Here is a 17,347-nt window from a genome sequence, read left to right as displayed (position 1 = left end):
AAACTATTGAATTAAAAATAAATGTGCAAACCCAAAGCAAGATACACATTTTCCTAATTTGAGCAATCAAAGTATATACAATTGAGCCAAAATATAGTAGAATCTAAGGAAAATGTATTCAAATAACATGAAATTTTAGATGTTATCATTCATTAACAGTTAGATTGATGGAAATAAAATATTTAAAATATAGGAGAGGTATGTGTTATGTAATTTTTGATTTCAAGAAAGGTTTATATGGTTTCAAAAATAGAAAAGAAGTCTTTGTAATGAAGGTAAAATAGAGGGGAGGTTGGTATATTTTACTCAAATAATATTTGTTAAACATATGACATTAAAAGAAAATAATAAATTTAATATATTAATCCGTAAATGTTAAAATGATTATTGAATGATTCAATCAAACAAAATCATTTTTTGGAGTTTATGTAATAAAATGTTAAAAATTTTATTATTTTTTATAAAAAATCTATGTGTAAAAATTATTTAGATGACAACATAATTATATACATTTTTGGTTAGAAAAATTGTGTAATTAATTCTAAATTTATATGATTTTTAATAAAAATATAAAATTTATTAATTTCATTTTTTAAGAAAAAATTCAAGTATTTTAATTTTTGAGGATTAACAAATTTAATTGATCAAACTCTAAGAAATTGATTGAAACAAAATAAATAACAAGATTTAAAAAAATTATAAGTAACTACAAATATATTAAAAATTAAGATTCCAAACTATATTTTATGACTTATAGTCACACACACATATATATTAACAATTTTATTAAAACATGTCTTATAAAATGGGGCCAAGGAGTACATGTAATATTTCTTCAAGATAATATCAATAAATGATCTCTAAAATGATTTAGTGTCATGGATTTGTAATAAGTAAACATTAACAATTGATAAGTGAAAGTTTAAATTTTGATGAATTTCTGATCTGTTTAATTTCTTATTTAATATTAAATCATTTTAGCCATCATTAATATTCTCCCTATTCTTTTTATAAGCTGTAAGCATGTCACCACTTGAGGTACGTCTAATTATGGACCACTGAAGTCAATGTCGGCGTCTTCTCTCAAGGTCATGGCCTCATGGGGTCATTGTTTTGAAGTTTCCAGCCATCTTTCTCCAATTAGTCTTCAAATCGAGTCTTGTGCAACATTAAGTTCACTAGACCCAAGAAGCACCACCACATGTATGTTTCCTCGATCTGCTTCCTTCTTCATCTCTTTGCAAGGAGCCAACCCTACACACAGAATCGATCTCGACAAATTAAAGGATGCTTCCACCTAATTTCGTTTCTTTAATCATCACCTTCATCATATTCTGGTCACGGTGGACACTTGACGGCGTCGTTTCGGACCCCCAGACCCATCTTGTAAGGCTAGGGTGCACCCCATCCGAATTACCACAATCGACCAACTTCTCGGCATGGAGGACAGTTTAAACGCAACGTTTCGAGACATCAGAGAGCAGATTATCACTCAGAATAAGTACTTCGTGACGGCACAAGAAGGAAGAGAGAAAGCCCTGCAATTTCCACTCTTTTTCAGTGCAGAAATTACCTCTCCGTTCATGACTGTGTTGCCTGCTTTGACGTTGCTGCCGTTGAAATCCGCCACTGCCCCGCCGCGGCACTTGGTGGTGGCCGTGTCTTCTACGACGGCTGCTTCCTCAGGTACAACTCCTCCACCAACCACCAACAAGTATAATTCTTCTCCTGCTTCTTAAAGATAAGGTATTTATTGGCAATTATTGAACCAAAGATATTTATCGGCTATATTATTATTATTATTATTATTGTTATATAATAGTAGTCCATGTTATTTAATTAATTAAATGAAGAAAAAAGAAAAATAAGATTTATGCAAAATTTTTGAAACTATATATAGTTAGTCATTACTCCCTTTGCAACTATTTATAAAGTGTTGGAACATTTTTTATGTTCTTTAAAAAAAGTTATTATGTTGTTTTATTTGTTAAAAATATTCCAAACTTTTACTTACACCCATATTAATTAAAAAAAGAGATGAAAATTTATATTATTATTTATGTAAATGCTTTCTCAAGTTAAAATGCAAAAAATAAAATATTATTTTATCTTTTTATTTGACACCTTATAAACCATTTTTGGAGAGTTGTCTTCCATTAAATAAGTGTTGGGGATTCAAATCTTAACCTTGATATATATAATTAAAAGAAATATACCCTTTGTTATCATTTTTTTTTTCATGAGAAATTAGTCTCTAGTACTGGCCGTGTTTTTTTTTTTTTTTGGTCTAATAGTAATGGCTTCGATTACACCTTGTGTTCACCTAAAAACGTTTGACAGTATTCCAACTTGATGCCATAATATTGAATACCAAATGATTTGGAAGAAATTTTTTAAATTTATTTTCATGAAAAATATTTCATTTAAAGTAAAAATTATTAAAAATATCATTATATGAAAATTATCTTAACTTAAAATATTTTATTTATCTAATAATATAAATAAAATCAATTTCAAGGAATCATCAATAGTGTTGTCAAATTTATCAATTGAATTTGTACAAAAACTAGTATTTTGATATGAGCTCTCCCTTTTTACTAGTCTTTGTCAACATTCACATTTTGGAACCTTGGGCACATACCTCAATTGTTAAAGGTAATAAATTCTCAACAAAATTTTCTAAAAACACAAGTTATAAATATTAATTCAAATAGTTATAAAAATAGGATTTTTAATTACAACTCATTGAAAAGCAAGTTATGAGACTTAAATGTATGATTTGCAAATTAAATAAGACTTTCATATTTGCAATTTCTAAGTCAATATTTAACATTCATCTTTTAACAGAAAAATATTTGAAACCTGAGATCAACCCATTCTGCACAGAGAGAATAAAGAGTCTTGCATAGGGGCGAGCCTGGACATCATTGTCCCTTATGATCCAATTTTAGCTAAACCAATATTGAACTTACAAAAATGCATTGTTCAGGCACGAGACCAGTGCTTTCTTTGACAAGACAACGGAGGATTTCAATGCCGTATTGTGTGGTAATCAAACTGTGGGAGAAACCACAATATTTAACTCAACTGTACTTCAAGTGCTAATGAATCTGCAAACAACAACACCCGAAAAACAAGGGTTTTTTGCAGCAACAAAGATAGAATTGCCTGAGATTAATGGTACGACTATTTATGCCTTTGCTCAATGCATTGAAACTATCACTCAGAGTGGGTGCTTCCAATGCTTGAACATTGGGTACAACAACATGCCAACTTGTCTTCCCAATTCGGATAGTAGGGCTTATGCTGATGGTTGCTTCATGAGATACTCCACAACTTCTTTCTTCCCTGATAATTACCAGACGATTGATGTCACTCCCGCGTCAGGCAAACAAGGTACGGTTAATTCAAAGGTTTCAATATCACTCCCTTGAAACAAAAAGGTACAATTGATTCTAAGGTTTAAATTTAACGAGACACTATGATACGAATTTAACTTGTATATGTATAACCTGCTATAATAAGTTGTAGGGTTAAATGGCAATTTGATCTAAACTCTAAGTCCACGGATGATTTGAACTTTGAATTCATATTAAGTACATTTTAAGATCTGAGCAATTAAATATACGGCAATCCATTAATTTCGAAGTAAGCTAATATTTTAGGAAAAATAACAATCAAGAACTATTGTAAAAAATTTATATAAGTCAATGACTAATTGTTGTCAAAACTACAATAAAACAAAATAAATTCGAATAGGTTGTTATTAATTTAAATGAGTTATTAAAACTCAAATGAATACTTGTTAATAAAAAATTAATTCAAATCAACAAATACTCATTTGAGCTTTGGCAAAAACTAATCTAGTCTTTGGTTGATATTTTCCTGTTATTTTAAGCACAGTGGGTCTCATATTTTCTCTTCTCACATTTGCCCTCTGCGCGTCTCTGGCTCTCCTTCCTCTGTCTCTTCTCCTATCTTTCTCCTATCTCTCACTCTCCACTCTTATCTCCGTCAGCGTCCCTTCTCACTCCTCCAGCCCCACCACTACTTCTACCACGTCACCCTGTCCATATCATGCAAGCCTTCGAGAACATGCACAAGACAAGCTTGTCTCCCTCATCATCATCCCCTTCCACGAGAATAACCAATCATGGGCAGTCCCATGACCGTCACCATCCACGCGCGACCTCAACTGCAAGTCCCCAACTTCCAATGCTACGTGCCGTGCACGGTGGGCATCCCGGTGGACTGGTTCTCACAGCTGAGCATCGGCACGTTGATGAAGCTCGCCTTCTCCGAAAGCGAGATGAGATATGAAGGACGGGTGTTCGCTGGACATAGGAGTGGAGAGTGAGAGGACGTTGACGGGGATAGAAGTAAGAGAGGGGGGAGAGAGAGGGATGGAGGATCTCATTCTTCCTGGGAGTTGTACAATCAAGGATCTCATCTTTTACTATGCAGCAGTTGAAAAGGAGATACAAGGAGCGAGCGAGAGAGAGAGAGAGAGAGAGAGAGAGAGAGAGAGAGAGGAGCGAGACAAGGAGATCTCATCCCAAGTGAACCCAAGGAAGCATCCAGAGATTTTTCATTTGATACAGATGCATATGCATCAGCAGCAGCAAACGCCCTCATTTTTGAAGGTGGAGCTCAAGCACTTCATCTTTTCAATTTTCGATGATCCGATTGTGAGCAGAGTTTTCAGGGAAGCTGGTTTTCAAAGCTGTATGTGCACCTGAGAGGAGAGGAGGGAGAAGGCACGGGGGAGAGAGCAACTAAAGCTAGGAAGAAGCAGAAAATAATGGGCCACCATGTGTAAAGTAACGCCTGCTATATCAGTGGGGCGAGATTATTCCAAATTTAATTATTCAGAATTTAAAATATATTATATATGAATTTAAAATTCAAATCGATACTATTTTTCAGGGCCCATATTGCAATTTAATCCTAAGTTTTAAAGGCATATTAATTAACAAGAACTATGACTCATTTGAAAATTTTGTTATCTCTATTTTCCTGCTGAAGGTTCAAGCAAGAAAGTGGGCATTGTGGGTGGAGTTGTTGGAGTTTTAGCTTTTCTTTTGATCTTCTTTGCATTATTTGCCTGGATTAGACGACCAAAAACCCCTAAGGAGAGTCCTCGAGGTAAATAACTGGGTCAACTATTTTATACATTTAATTATATAAGGAGATACATCATTGGTTTTCACATTTTGCATGAAAAATCTAGACTTTTATCTCTACCTAGGGATCTTCCTAATAGTTTTTTTTTTTAAATTTACAAATATTCTCTCATATCCATATGTAAGACACTTCTAACAACGTATCATGCATATTAAACAAAATTCAAGCATTTTTTTTTAAAAAAATCTTATGAAGAATTGACTTACTTTTTTCAGTTTTTTTTAATCCACAACAAACATTCGTAATTTCCCGTACGTAAATACACCGCGCACATTAACCAAGACAAGGATAAAAGTGAAAAGATATTTACAAATATTGACTTTTTTTTTAATAATCTCTCATGTTCATAATACAAGACACTTCTAACATGTATCAGGCATATTAAAAATTTGAATTCAATTTTTTTATAAAAAAATTGACTTACTTATTCTGTTTTTTTTCTTACATCCACAATTAACAATCATAATTCCATCCATAAATACTCTGCGCACATTAGCCAATACAATTGAAAAAAATGAAAATATATTTCTTAAAACTACAAAATGTTTTACATTTTGAATCAACAATAACTTGTAGAAAATATCTAACATATAAACCACAGGGAGCACATATATGTGTGTGTATGTATATATTTTATATGTATATTGATTAATGTTTTATTGAACAGGAAAGATAATTGGAGCAAGCAAGTTGGACGGCCCAGTTACTTACAGTTATAGGGAGTTGAAGTTTGCAACCAATAATTTTAGGGAAGAAAATAAACTAGGTCAAGGAGGATATGGTGTTGTGTACAAGGTAAATTTAATTCAGTTCTCGGCTTATTTATATATTCAAAAAATACACTTTCATAATTGAAATTCTTAATCATCATGAATAGGGTACTTTAAAAAATGGGAAAACAGTTGCAATCAAGAAATTAAATGTTCGCCAGTTCACGAGGATGGAGGAAGAATTTGAAAGTGAAGTGAAGCTGATTAGTAATGCTCATCATCTAAATCTTCTTCGACTTCTAGGATATTGCAAAAATAGGCACAACAGAATTCTTGTGTATGAATACATGAAAAACAACAGTCTTGACAAGTTTTTATTTGGTAAGCTGCTATCGACGCAACATTTTTGTCTTTGTCTTTTTAAGTAGTAGTCATAATGATTGACGCCCTTGACAAAAATTATTCACGTCATAATCTTATTGAAGAACTTGTAGCAAATTTTAGTATCAATTTTCTATTGAAAAGAAATTGAAGATGACTTTTATGTATGCCCTCATTCTTAATCATATCCCTCAAACTGTGCAAACTTGGAAAATAGGTGAAAAGAAAGGCTCACTCAACTGGAGGCAATGATATGATATAATTTTAGGAACGGCAAAGGGCTTGGCCTATCTGCATGGGGAATTTCATGTTCGTATCATACACAGAGACATAAAGACTAACAATATTCTCTTAGATAATAATCTACAACTTAAATTGCTGATTTTGGGTTGGCGAGGCTTTTGCCTGAGGACAAATCTCATCTTAGCACAAAATTTGCAGGAACATTGTAAGTTGACATAATATGTTTTGTTTAAATTTCTTAACTTCTAGTATAGGCAAGGTGCATGGTTTATAGAATACATTGATAAAATTATGTCTAAGTCAGTGGAGCACTTCTATTACACCTTGAATTAATTAGTTAGACTTTTTCTCCCTTCAGGCTCGCTCTCTCTCTATATATATATATACCGTGAATACTTCGAGCAACAATTTATATTGATGTGGGACATGATATTTGTGGTTTATTAATATTTAAAAAAGATCATTCAAATGAATAACGATGACTTTGTTTCGTAATATTTATGCAATTGTGATTGATTCACTGTTCTAATAATTGCAACTTAAATATTGTATATTTGTTAAGGATACACGGCACCTGAGTACCTAATTCATGGTCAATTATCAGAGAAAGTTGATATTTATAGTTATGGTGTTGTAATCTTAGAAATCATCAGTGGTTGACAAAGCAAAGAATTAACCATGGATGGTGATGTTAGCGGTGAATTCCTCCTTCAAAAGGTGAGAAAACTCCCATGAAACTTTTAACAAGGGAATTTTTAATATAAAATAAGATTCAAGACTGCTTCAACAACTTAGTTTTATTCTTTTCGTAAAGCTATAAGTTCTTAATTAGAGAAATAAATATTTAAGAAAACATTAACCTATGCTTTGCTCTATCTGTTATTTACCCCTTCTTATTTCATTACACTTTAATTGTTGTTGTTAGGCTTGGAAATTATATGAGAAACACATGCACATAGAGTTGGTGGACAACACCTTGGACCCTAATGAGTATGATGCAGAAGAAGTGAACAAAATCATAGAGATTGGTTTGCTTTGCACTCAAGCATCTCCAGAAGTAAGGCCAATGATGTCTGAAGTAGTTGTTTTGATCCAAAACAAGGATTTATTAGAGAATTTGAAGCCTACTATGCCTATCTTGATTGAAACTAATTAAAGGTACAAGGGAAGTACACTTCTACTCATAATGTATTGGATTGACACTCTTTTTGAAGTCGAGATTTTGTAAATTTCAATGAAGTTTTCTTTTTTAAAGAAGAAAAAGAAGTTTTTATATTTTATAAGAAATAATAAAAATGAGGAAACACACTAAAAATGGAAAACTTCACAAAAATACATAGATATTAATTTTAAAGGATTTAAATCCACGAGGCATCTACATATATCCAATGCTAATTCTTTGATTTATATATGATCAAGGCAATAATTGTATTTTTAGTTAAGAAGTTGCAACGCATGGGTGATGCAGAATTAATTCTCACGAATGTGCAATACAAGGTTATCTCTGTCTTATCCTGTCCAGTGAATACTCCTATCCATATTACATGATGATGTGCCAAGTGTAAATGAGTTAGGGAGAAAAAATATCTATAAACCACTCAACTATATTGCAATGTCATCCACCAATTTTAAAAGATGGTGCGAAAATTTTTTATCTATAAAAGGTCTACATTGACATGCATTGATTGTGAATGTCAAAAAGACTGAAATTTAATTTTATTTTACTTGAATTGCATATATGAAAATGTACAGGGACGTATCTACATTGTGGTTTATGGGGGCAATTGTCCCCACAAGATTAAAACAAAATTATATATAATAGCCCAAAATCTTTCTATTGCCCATTGTAGAAAAATTCAATTGCCCTCATCCTACAAAAAAAAAATTTCACTTTCCCCCTCAAAAGGTCTGTGTTATCCTCTAAAAAAATTATTTAACTCAAATCTTATCTATATTTTATAATCTTAAATAAACGGAGGAAGAAATAATTTTAAAAATAAATTTCTTTAATTTTAAATATTTCAGAGGTATTATTTTATTTTGTCATATGCTTCATAACCACACACACACACTTTAATTTCATAGTTGTTGGCTACTATGCATAGCCGCACACCCTCCCACCTAAACTATCGATCCTTATATGGAGAGTTTATTTCCCTATTAACTTAAGTCTATATTTATGCTTCAACATTTTGGATCACCACACAACCACACAGTACGGTCGAGACCCAGATTTGTGACATAATTAAATTTTATTCCATTAAAATATTTGAATTGTCTGTGTTGTCACTATCAATTTGGAGGCCAAAGACTCAACACACGGCCTTGTTTCACTGGCAACTCACATCTACCTAACATGTTGGGATAAGGATAGTGAAGCCTCGGTTTCTTCACGTATACTTTGAAAACGACAGCACCATTTCCTTTTTGCCCCGGAAACTCTCTTCGGTGCACCATATGACCAAAGTGCTTCTCACCCTGATAAAACATTTAATTATATTTTATAGTTATTAAAATATTTTTTAATAAATATGCTTATTACCAATTTCGATAGTCTAAATATAAATTAAACTATTTAAATTTAATATTAATTTTTTTATAATTTTAAAAATTAATTTCATATTTACTATGGACGGTCTAAATTTAATATTATTTTTCTGTAATTTTTATTTTTATAAATAAAATATTAAAAACAATGATAATCTCCCAACTAGCACTTCCCCAAAAAAATTAATAAAAAATTACAATAAATCTAGGAGAAATTATTTGTAAAATGGCTCCGTTGAGTTTGGCATCACTTATGCAACAAAATTCCTATAATTATAAAACCTATATGATACAGAGAAATAAGCTATTCTCACGTTGACCAAGAGATGTTGAAGTTGCATATATTATTTGAATTACACCTAATAGAATTAACTAGGGGAAAAATAGAGAATGAGCGCGGGGTAATTATTCCATATAAATTTGAACCAATCCATACACTCCCATTTTTAATAAGATTCTAACTAAAAGTATACAAGTAGTGTAATGTGCCTCTCTATGGGTGTTTGGTAAACATGCATGAATGAGTATAATCCGCGATTTGACAACAAAAGCATGAGTAAATTTGGAAAATTAATCTTAAAAAAAATTAAATATTAAATTTGAATCATTCAAATAAAATATGAATTGTCCAAATTGGTTATGAATAGATCTGTTAAAAATTTTCTAATCTTTATTTTCATAAATAGAGATAAATACAAATATTGAAACTAGTAAGTGAAAAATATGTATGGCAAAATGTAATCATTACTTTTAAAGTCCTTAGGGACTTATACATAATTTTTTCTGAAAAATTACATAAAAAATATTGATATTTTTAAAAAATTTTAATTCTAAATATTAAATAAAGTAATATAAAAATAAATTATATGACAAGTTTTAAAGTATTTATTAATTCCATTTGTATCTTCAATTTTTTATATAATAAATATAATAGTAAACAATATTTTAAATATGGCAAGTGTAATTTTAACAAGAAAGTAAGTGTACATTTTTTCTGATTTAATGCGGGACAGAAAATTTTGCTGCGTAGAGATGGCAGATTGACAAGTATTATTAATATAATGCACAAAGAAATCTTTCAAAACATCTAACCTTCCAATTTTTTTATTTGCTTTGCAAAAAAATTAGTATATTTTATCATTGACATTTTGAGTAGTGAAACATTGCTTCTCAATCATTTATTTTGTTTGTTACTTTGTGACATTTTATATTTTTTAATCAACTTTATATGTGACATGTATTTTAATTTGTTGATAAGTATGATTAAATAATCCATGCACTGCACGGGATGTGGTTAGTTTTAAATAAGAACGAGTCCAGATTTCATTAAGCAGCACCGATCGAAGACGGACCCATTTGTCCATTGATTATTTTTTTAGCACCTATATGCTCTTCGCAAACTGGCTTTGAATTACGGGCTGAATTTAAAGTCGTCGACTTTTCTCTCAGTCATTGCTGGAAATTTCCAAGTCTTCTCGCCAATTCTGAAGAAGCAGTCTTGCTTTTAAGCTTAACGCAAGTGAGAAATTTCAGGTGCCAACAAAATCTATACGCGTGTCGCTCACATAACTTTCATCCATTTCGTGGTCGGCCCGTCCCCTCATTGCTGTTCGCAATTGCATCCTTCGAGAATTTTAAAATGAAGAAGTCAGTGGAGAGACAGTTCGATTTCGATCTCACTGACATTAACCCACATGACCATCTACCATAGCCTATCAGCTCCATCACACACAAAGAAATATTTCTAACTAGTCTCGGAAATAGATGCTTCAACGTCTTTATCTCCTTCTCTTTTAATCACCTTCATATTCTGGTCATGCTGGACTCTTCACGGCGTCGTTTCGGACCCACAGACCAAGCTTCTGCACACTGGGTGCAGTCCCTTCTACCAACACGTCTTGTCCAACTTCTCGACGTTCAACGAAAACATCAACACAACGTTTAGCAGTGTGTTTGGATAGCAAATATAATCGATTTTTGGTTCAAAAAATCGATTCTCCAAAAAATTATCCAAACACTCACCTTTTTGGAGAATCGATTTTCAGGTCAAAAATTGATTATTTTCAAAAGTTGAGAATTAGAGCTTTTGCGGAGAAGCTTGTCCAAAATATTGGAGAAAATTACAAAGACAGGCCTAAACAAAAATTACAAAAAAGTACATAATTTAATAAAAATAAAACTAAACTCTCTTCTTTTTTTTTCTTAATAAAATTTAAACTTTACATCTTCAAAAAATTGATATTTGGTATTTAAAAATTAAATTATATAATAATTTATATAATTAAAATTAATTCTAATTAAATTATCCAGACATCTTTAATTCTGTTAAAATCAATTTTAAAAAAATAGTATCCAAATAAATTACATTATAACATAATTAATTATGATTAAAATTTATCACTTAATTAATTATTTTCAAAATCTATTATACCCAATTGAAATTCAAATGAATCCTAAAGAAATCAGAGAGCAGATCGTAGCTCAGAACAAGTACTTTATGACGGAGCAGCAAGGCAACGGAGATAACCCAGTTTCCACTGTTTTTCAGTGCAGAAATTACCTCTCCATATCCGACTGTGTCGCCTGCTTCGATGTCGCTTCTGTACAAATCCGTAACTGCTCCAACGGCGCACACGGCGCTCGTGTCGTCTACGACGGCTGTTTCCTCGGATAGGAGAAACTAATCTACCTCATACGAGTTCATGTTTGACTTTTTCTTGTCTGAACAGGATATAGCATTATAGCTTACGGATGAGATATTTATGGCCACATTATTATCCTGTAGTAGGTGAGGTTGAGCCTTAGGACGGTTTGTTTGTGGGTCTGTATTTGTTAATTTTTTTATTGGCCGTATAGTTAATTACTCTTTTAATTTTAAATTATAAAATACTTTTAAATAAAATATTCCTTCTCTTTTTATTTATGAAAAAATAATAATTTTTTTATATAAATAAAATTATACATTTCAATAAATATTTATTATACATTTTTTAAATCACCTCTCATAATTTATATTAACGAGAAATAATTAATACATGCTTATGTTGATTGACATAGGGTATTTTAGTTTAATTTTTTTATTCTCAGACATAATTGTTATGGTTAATCAACTTTCTTAAATTGTGTAATGTAATTTTTTCTCTTATATATAGAAACGGAGGGAGTATCACATACTACTAACCTCTTTGAATATATTTAATAACCTTATCTTTCTAAAACAAAATATAAAATTTTAAAAATATCATCATTTAATATATTAAAAAGAGAATGGATGAAAATTAATTATAAAGAGAGAAATGATAATATTAAAATAACCCTATTTAATGAAACCTTAATTTTTTTTAAAGTGTCTTATATTTTAAAATGTTAGATTTCCTCCAAAAATATCTTATAATTTAGGACGGGGAGAGTATGTTAATATAAAAATGAAATTAAATAACAATAGATTTACACATTATGATTTTAATGACGAGGTAATATTTGATTTATTAAATGTTTAAATTTAGTTACATATTTTTTATAGCAGGTGTAAAAAATTATATAAAAATTAATCTCAATAATTATTTCTTTGACAAATAATTTAATGGACACAATTTTAACAAATCATGCACAATCAATAGAGAGTTATAAACTCATCAAACTACCATTAGATGGACTCTAAGTTGGGCCTTTCCTAGTGTCAGTTTATAAGTAGTCCGATCTAGGAATACAAGTCATTTGATAATCAATTTAATGTCCTGGCAACAGCACAAGGAGAAGATTAAAGACTATTAAAGAAAACAGAAGGAAGATTAGAAAAAAGGAAAGATGACAACGAACGATCTCACAAGAACATTAAAGACAATTATGAATCTTGAATTATTAAAATTCTAATAACAGACTATGATCTTGACTTACAATTTAAAAAAAAAATGCAAATAGTCAATTGAAAAATTTACTAAATATATTTAGAATTATTAAAAATGTCAATTGACAATTTAGAAGAGTCAGTTGTAAATATTGATTTTTTTTGTTGTCAATATGTAGATAAATCAATTGGGAAATCAAGTATTGAGATTATTTTTAATGTTAATTGAGAATTTACAAAAATCAATTGTGAATCACAAGCCCACTTATGATATTTTTTGGTCAAAATATAGAAAAATTATTTAAAAAATCTACTAAATATACTTGAGATTATTTGTAATGTTGGTAGTTGTGAATTACAAGCCAATCACTTGTGATTTTTTGTTATCATTTGAGAAATCAACAAAAAATAGTTGGAAATTTATTAAATTCCGTTGTGAATTTTAAACTAATCAATAAAAGATAATTTATTGTAAGTAAGGATCATGGTCAATTATTGAGATTTCAATAATTTAGGGTATATAATTGTTATTAATATTCTTATGGGGTCTCTAATTGTCATTTTCCCTAGAAAGAATAAAACTATTGTCAAAGACCTATATTATGTTTCCTACTTAATTAAAGGAGGTCTAATCCTTTCTATATTAATGTTTCTCACCATATGCAGTAGCATATTGGGTTGTAAAGTCCTTTTTATCAGTTTTTCCACAAGAAGTTCATGCTGGGTTCCTTTCCTTTGTCCACCTCCACCAATTCACCCTTACGTACTAATTCTTTTGTCTCATTGAGAATAAGTAAGTAGGAATAATAGGATACAATTCATAATAGCTTATGATTTTGATGAGTAGGTTCATTAGAATATCTGACACTGAAAAGACATAACTAGCTCAGGATATATGAGACCAGCCCTTTCTTTGATCACAAGGTTGATTTGTAGAATGCAACATCTATATTGAAATTTATTTGGAAAAAAAATGATTTGGCATACTTTGTGGCCTGGTGTATTGAGGTATGAGACCAGCGCTTTCTTCGAACAAACGACATCGTCTTTCAATACAGCATCATGTGGTGGAAATCAGACTAAAGGAGAAGCCTCTGCATTTACCTCTGCTGTGCAACAACTGCTAATGAATCTCCAAACGACAATACCCAAAATCTCTGGCTCTTTCGCAGCCATGAAGACGCAAGTGCCTAATAATGGTCCAACTATATATGCCTTTGCTCAATGCATTGAAACTATCACAGAGAGTGGGTGCTCCAATTGCTTAAATGCAGCGTCTAGCAATATGCCAACTTGTCTTCCCAATTCAGATGGTAGGGCTTTTGCTGATGGCTGTTTCATGAGATACTCCACCACTTCCTTCTTTCCTGATAACCAGACCATTGGTATCACTCCCTTGAAAAAACAAGGTACAGTTCATTATTAATGCTTAATTTTAACACAGAAGATATAGATTCAATTTGCTTGTGTATATATGTAAATCTCCTGCTGTGTGTGTGTGTGTGTGTGTGTGTGTGTGTGTGTGTGTCATATCTCATCTCAATGCTTGATTAGACATAGAGTTTAGGTGTATTTTCTTAAGGGAAAAATGGTCCTAGTATACCGGTTTAATTAAAAGAATGTCTTATATGAAGGCTCATTAAATTAACAAGAAACATCACTCATTTGAATATATATGTTACCTATTTTTCTACCATGCAGCAGGTTCAAGCAAGAAAGGGTACGTCATTGGTGGAGTTGTTGGCGGTGTAATTTTTCTTTTGATCCTCTTTGCATTATTTGCCTGGATCAGACGACCCAAAACCCCTAAGAAAGTTCCTAGAGGTAAATTACTTGGAAAGTCTTCAACTATTATATACATTTAATGATATAAAGCTATCATATACATTCAGTTTCATATTTAATTTCCAGGAAAGAAAATACAGACTTTCATCTCTAGCTACAAAGTGATCAATTCCTAATTAGTTTTCTTCATTCCCAAATATATATTGATTGATTAATGTTCTTCTGAATAGGAGAGATAACTGGAGCAAGCAAGTTAGCCGGCCCAGTTACTTACAGTTATAAGGATTTGAAGTTCGCTACTAAGAATTTTAGTGAAGAAAATAAACTAGGAGAAGGAGGCTTCGCTGTTGTATACAAGGTAACTTCATTTTGATTTTCATCATATTTAGATATTAAAATAAAATTATCATGACAAAAAATCTTAATCATCCTGAATAGGGTACTCTGAAAAATGGGAAAGTAGTTGCAACCAAGAAATTAAATTTTCGCCAATTCACGAGGATGGAGGAAGAATTTGAAAGTGAAGTGAGGCTGATAAGCAATGTTCATCATCTAAATCTTGTTCGGCTTCTAGGATGTTGCAATAAAGGGCACAACAGAATTCTTGTTTATGAATACATGAAAAACAACAGTCTTGACAAATTCTTATTTGGTGAGCTCCTTTCAACACGTCATTTTTGTCTGTCTTTTTAAGTAGTAGTTATTGTACTAATTATTCATGACATCATTACGTGTTTATGCATTTTTTACTTAACCATAAATGATTGACGCCCTTGACAAAAAATTATTCACGCCATAGTCTTATTGAAGGACTTGTAGTAAACTTTATTATCAATTTTCTGTTGATTGAAACAATTTGACAATGATTTTTAATTATGTATGGCCCTGCTTCTTAATCATACCCTTCAAATTGTACAAACTTGGAAAATAGGTAAGAAGAAAAGTTCTCTTAACTGGAGGCAACGATATGATATAATTTTAGGGACAGCCAAGGGCTTGACTTATCTATATGAGGAATTTTATATTCGTATCATACATAGAGACATAAAGATTAATAACATCCTATTAAATGATAATCTTCAGCCTAGAATTGCTGATTTTGGATTGGCAAGGCTTTTGCCTGAGGACAAATCTCATCTTACCACCAAATTTGCAGGAACATTGTAAGTTAATGTAATATTTGTGCATTACAAGGACGATTGAAAATATTGATTGAAAAAAAAAACATGTACAAGTCAATGGAACATCCTATTACTCCTCTAAATAGTTTTAAACTTTTTTCCTTTTTGCTTCCATATAGCATGAATAATTCGGGAAAGAATTTGTATTTATTTGAGACATGATGCAACCCTTTATTTTGCATATTTATATTTCATACTTTTGCGGTTTTCTCTTAGTATGGAAAAAGATTTCCCATAAAAATATGGCTTGCTTGGTTTCTTAAATATTTATGTGTTTGTGCTTCAGACAATGTTCTAATCATTGTAATTCATTGTGCATTTGTCAGAGGATACACAGTACCTGAGTATGTACTACATGGCCAATTATCAGAGAAGGTTGATATATATAGTTATGGTGTTGTAGTCTTGGAAATCATCAGTGGTCGACATTGCCAAGAATTAACAATCAATGGTGATGCAGATGGTGAATTCCTTCTTCAAAAAGTGAGAAAACTCCCATGAAACTTTTGAAGAGGCCATTTTTATTAGAAAATTAGATTCAAGACTGCTTTAACAACTTAGTTTAGTTCTTTTGGTAAAGCTATTAGTTCTTAATTAGAGAAAAAATATTAAAAACATTAACAATGTTTTTCTCCATCTATTTTATTTAGTTATGCATCCCTTCTTATATCATTCCACTTTATTTGTCATTCTTAGGCTTGGAAATTATATGAGAGAGGCATACACATAGAGTTGGTGGACGATACCTTGGACCCTAATGATTATGATGCAGAAGAAGTGAAGAAAATCATAGAGATTGGTTTGCTTTGCACTCAAGCATCTACTGAAGTAAGGCCAATGATGTCTGAAGTAGTTGTTTTACTCCAAAAAGGATTTATTAGAGAATTTGAAGCCCACTATGCCTATCTTGATTGAAACTAATTAATGGTATATGAAACTTCGAAGGCTGAGTCCCATTAGTGTTTCTAGTCCATTCAACTGATAGCCTGATTTGATTTAAATAGAAAAAAAAAAAAGCATAATCCTCGCTTTTCTTGTTCTCTGACATCATCGTTAGCATCGAATGTAAGCCATATGAAATAACAATTGCAATTATTCTAAAGTAAAGAAAATTTAAAATTGCATAATAATTTCATCTCCAACGACCCCTTTGTAGTTTTTTTTTTGGCTTTGCCCCATTTGTATTTGGAGCAAATCCATTATTTGGACCAAATTTTTTATTACAATTCATTTAGAATTTCAAATACCTAATCGATCTACCTTATTTATTTAAAATTTCAAACTAAAGATCCAATTCTCTATCATTACATACGCCTAGTTGCCTTTGTCTTTTCAAACATCATTTCTTCCCTTGTGAAAGCAGTTAGAAGAGAAAAAGAGAGACTTGAAAAAGTATCGTGCCCTATTAATATGTAAATCTTATAATTTATACACAAAAATACTGTCCCACTAAAATCTTATAAATATCA

The 17,347-nt window shown here is 31.2% G+C and overlaps 2 pseudogenes; both read left to right on the top strand.

Annotated features, from left to right (window-relative positions):
- Positions 1–1,101: 1,101 nt before the first annotated feature.
- Positions 1,102–7,748, top strand: LOC129301891 (cold-responsive protein kinase 1-like; annotated as a pseudogene).
- A 3,633-nt stretch (positions 7,749–11,381) lies between these two features.
- LOC129301892 (cold-responsive protein kinase 1-like) lies at positions 11,382–16,803 on the top strand (annotated as a pseudogene).
- Positions 16,804–17,347: the final 544 nt, after the last annotated feature.

The sequence above is a fragment of the Prosopis cineraria genome, unplaced genomic scaffold (assembly GCF_029017545.1).
Source record: "Prosopis cineraria cultivar Desert tree isolate PC_DT_omini unplaced genomic scaffold, ASM2901754v1 PC2, whole genome shotgun sequence".
NCBI classification, from domain to species: domain Eukaryota; kingdom Viridiplantae; phylum Streptophyta; class Magnoliopsida; order Fabales; family Fabaceae; genus Prosopis; species Prosopis cineraria.
This window is presented reverse-complemented; position numbering and strand designations above follow the sequence as displayed.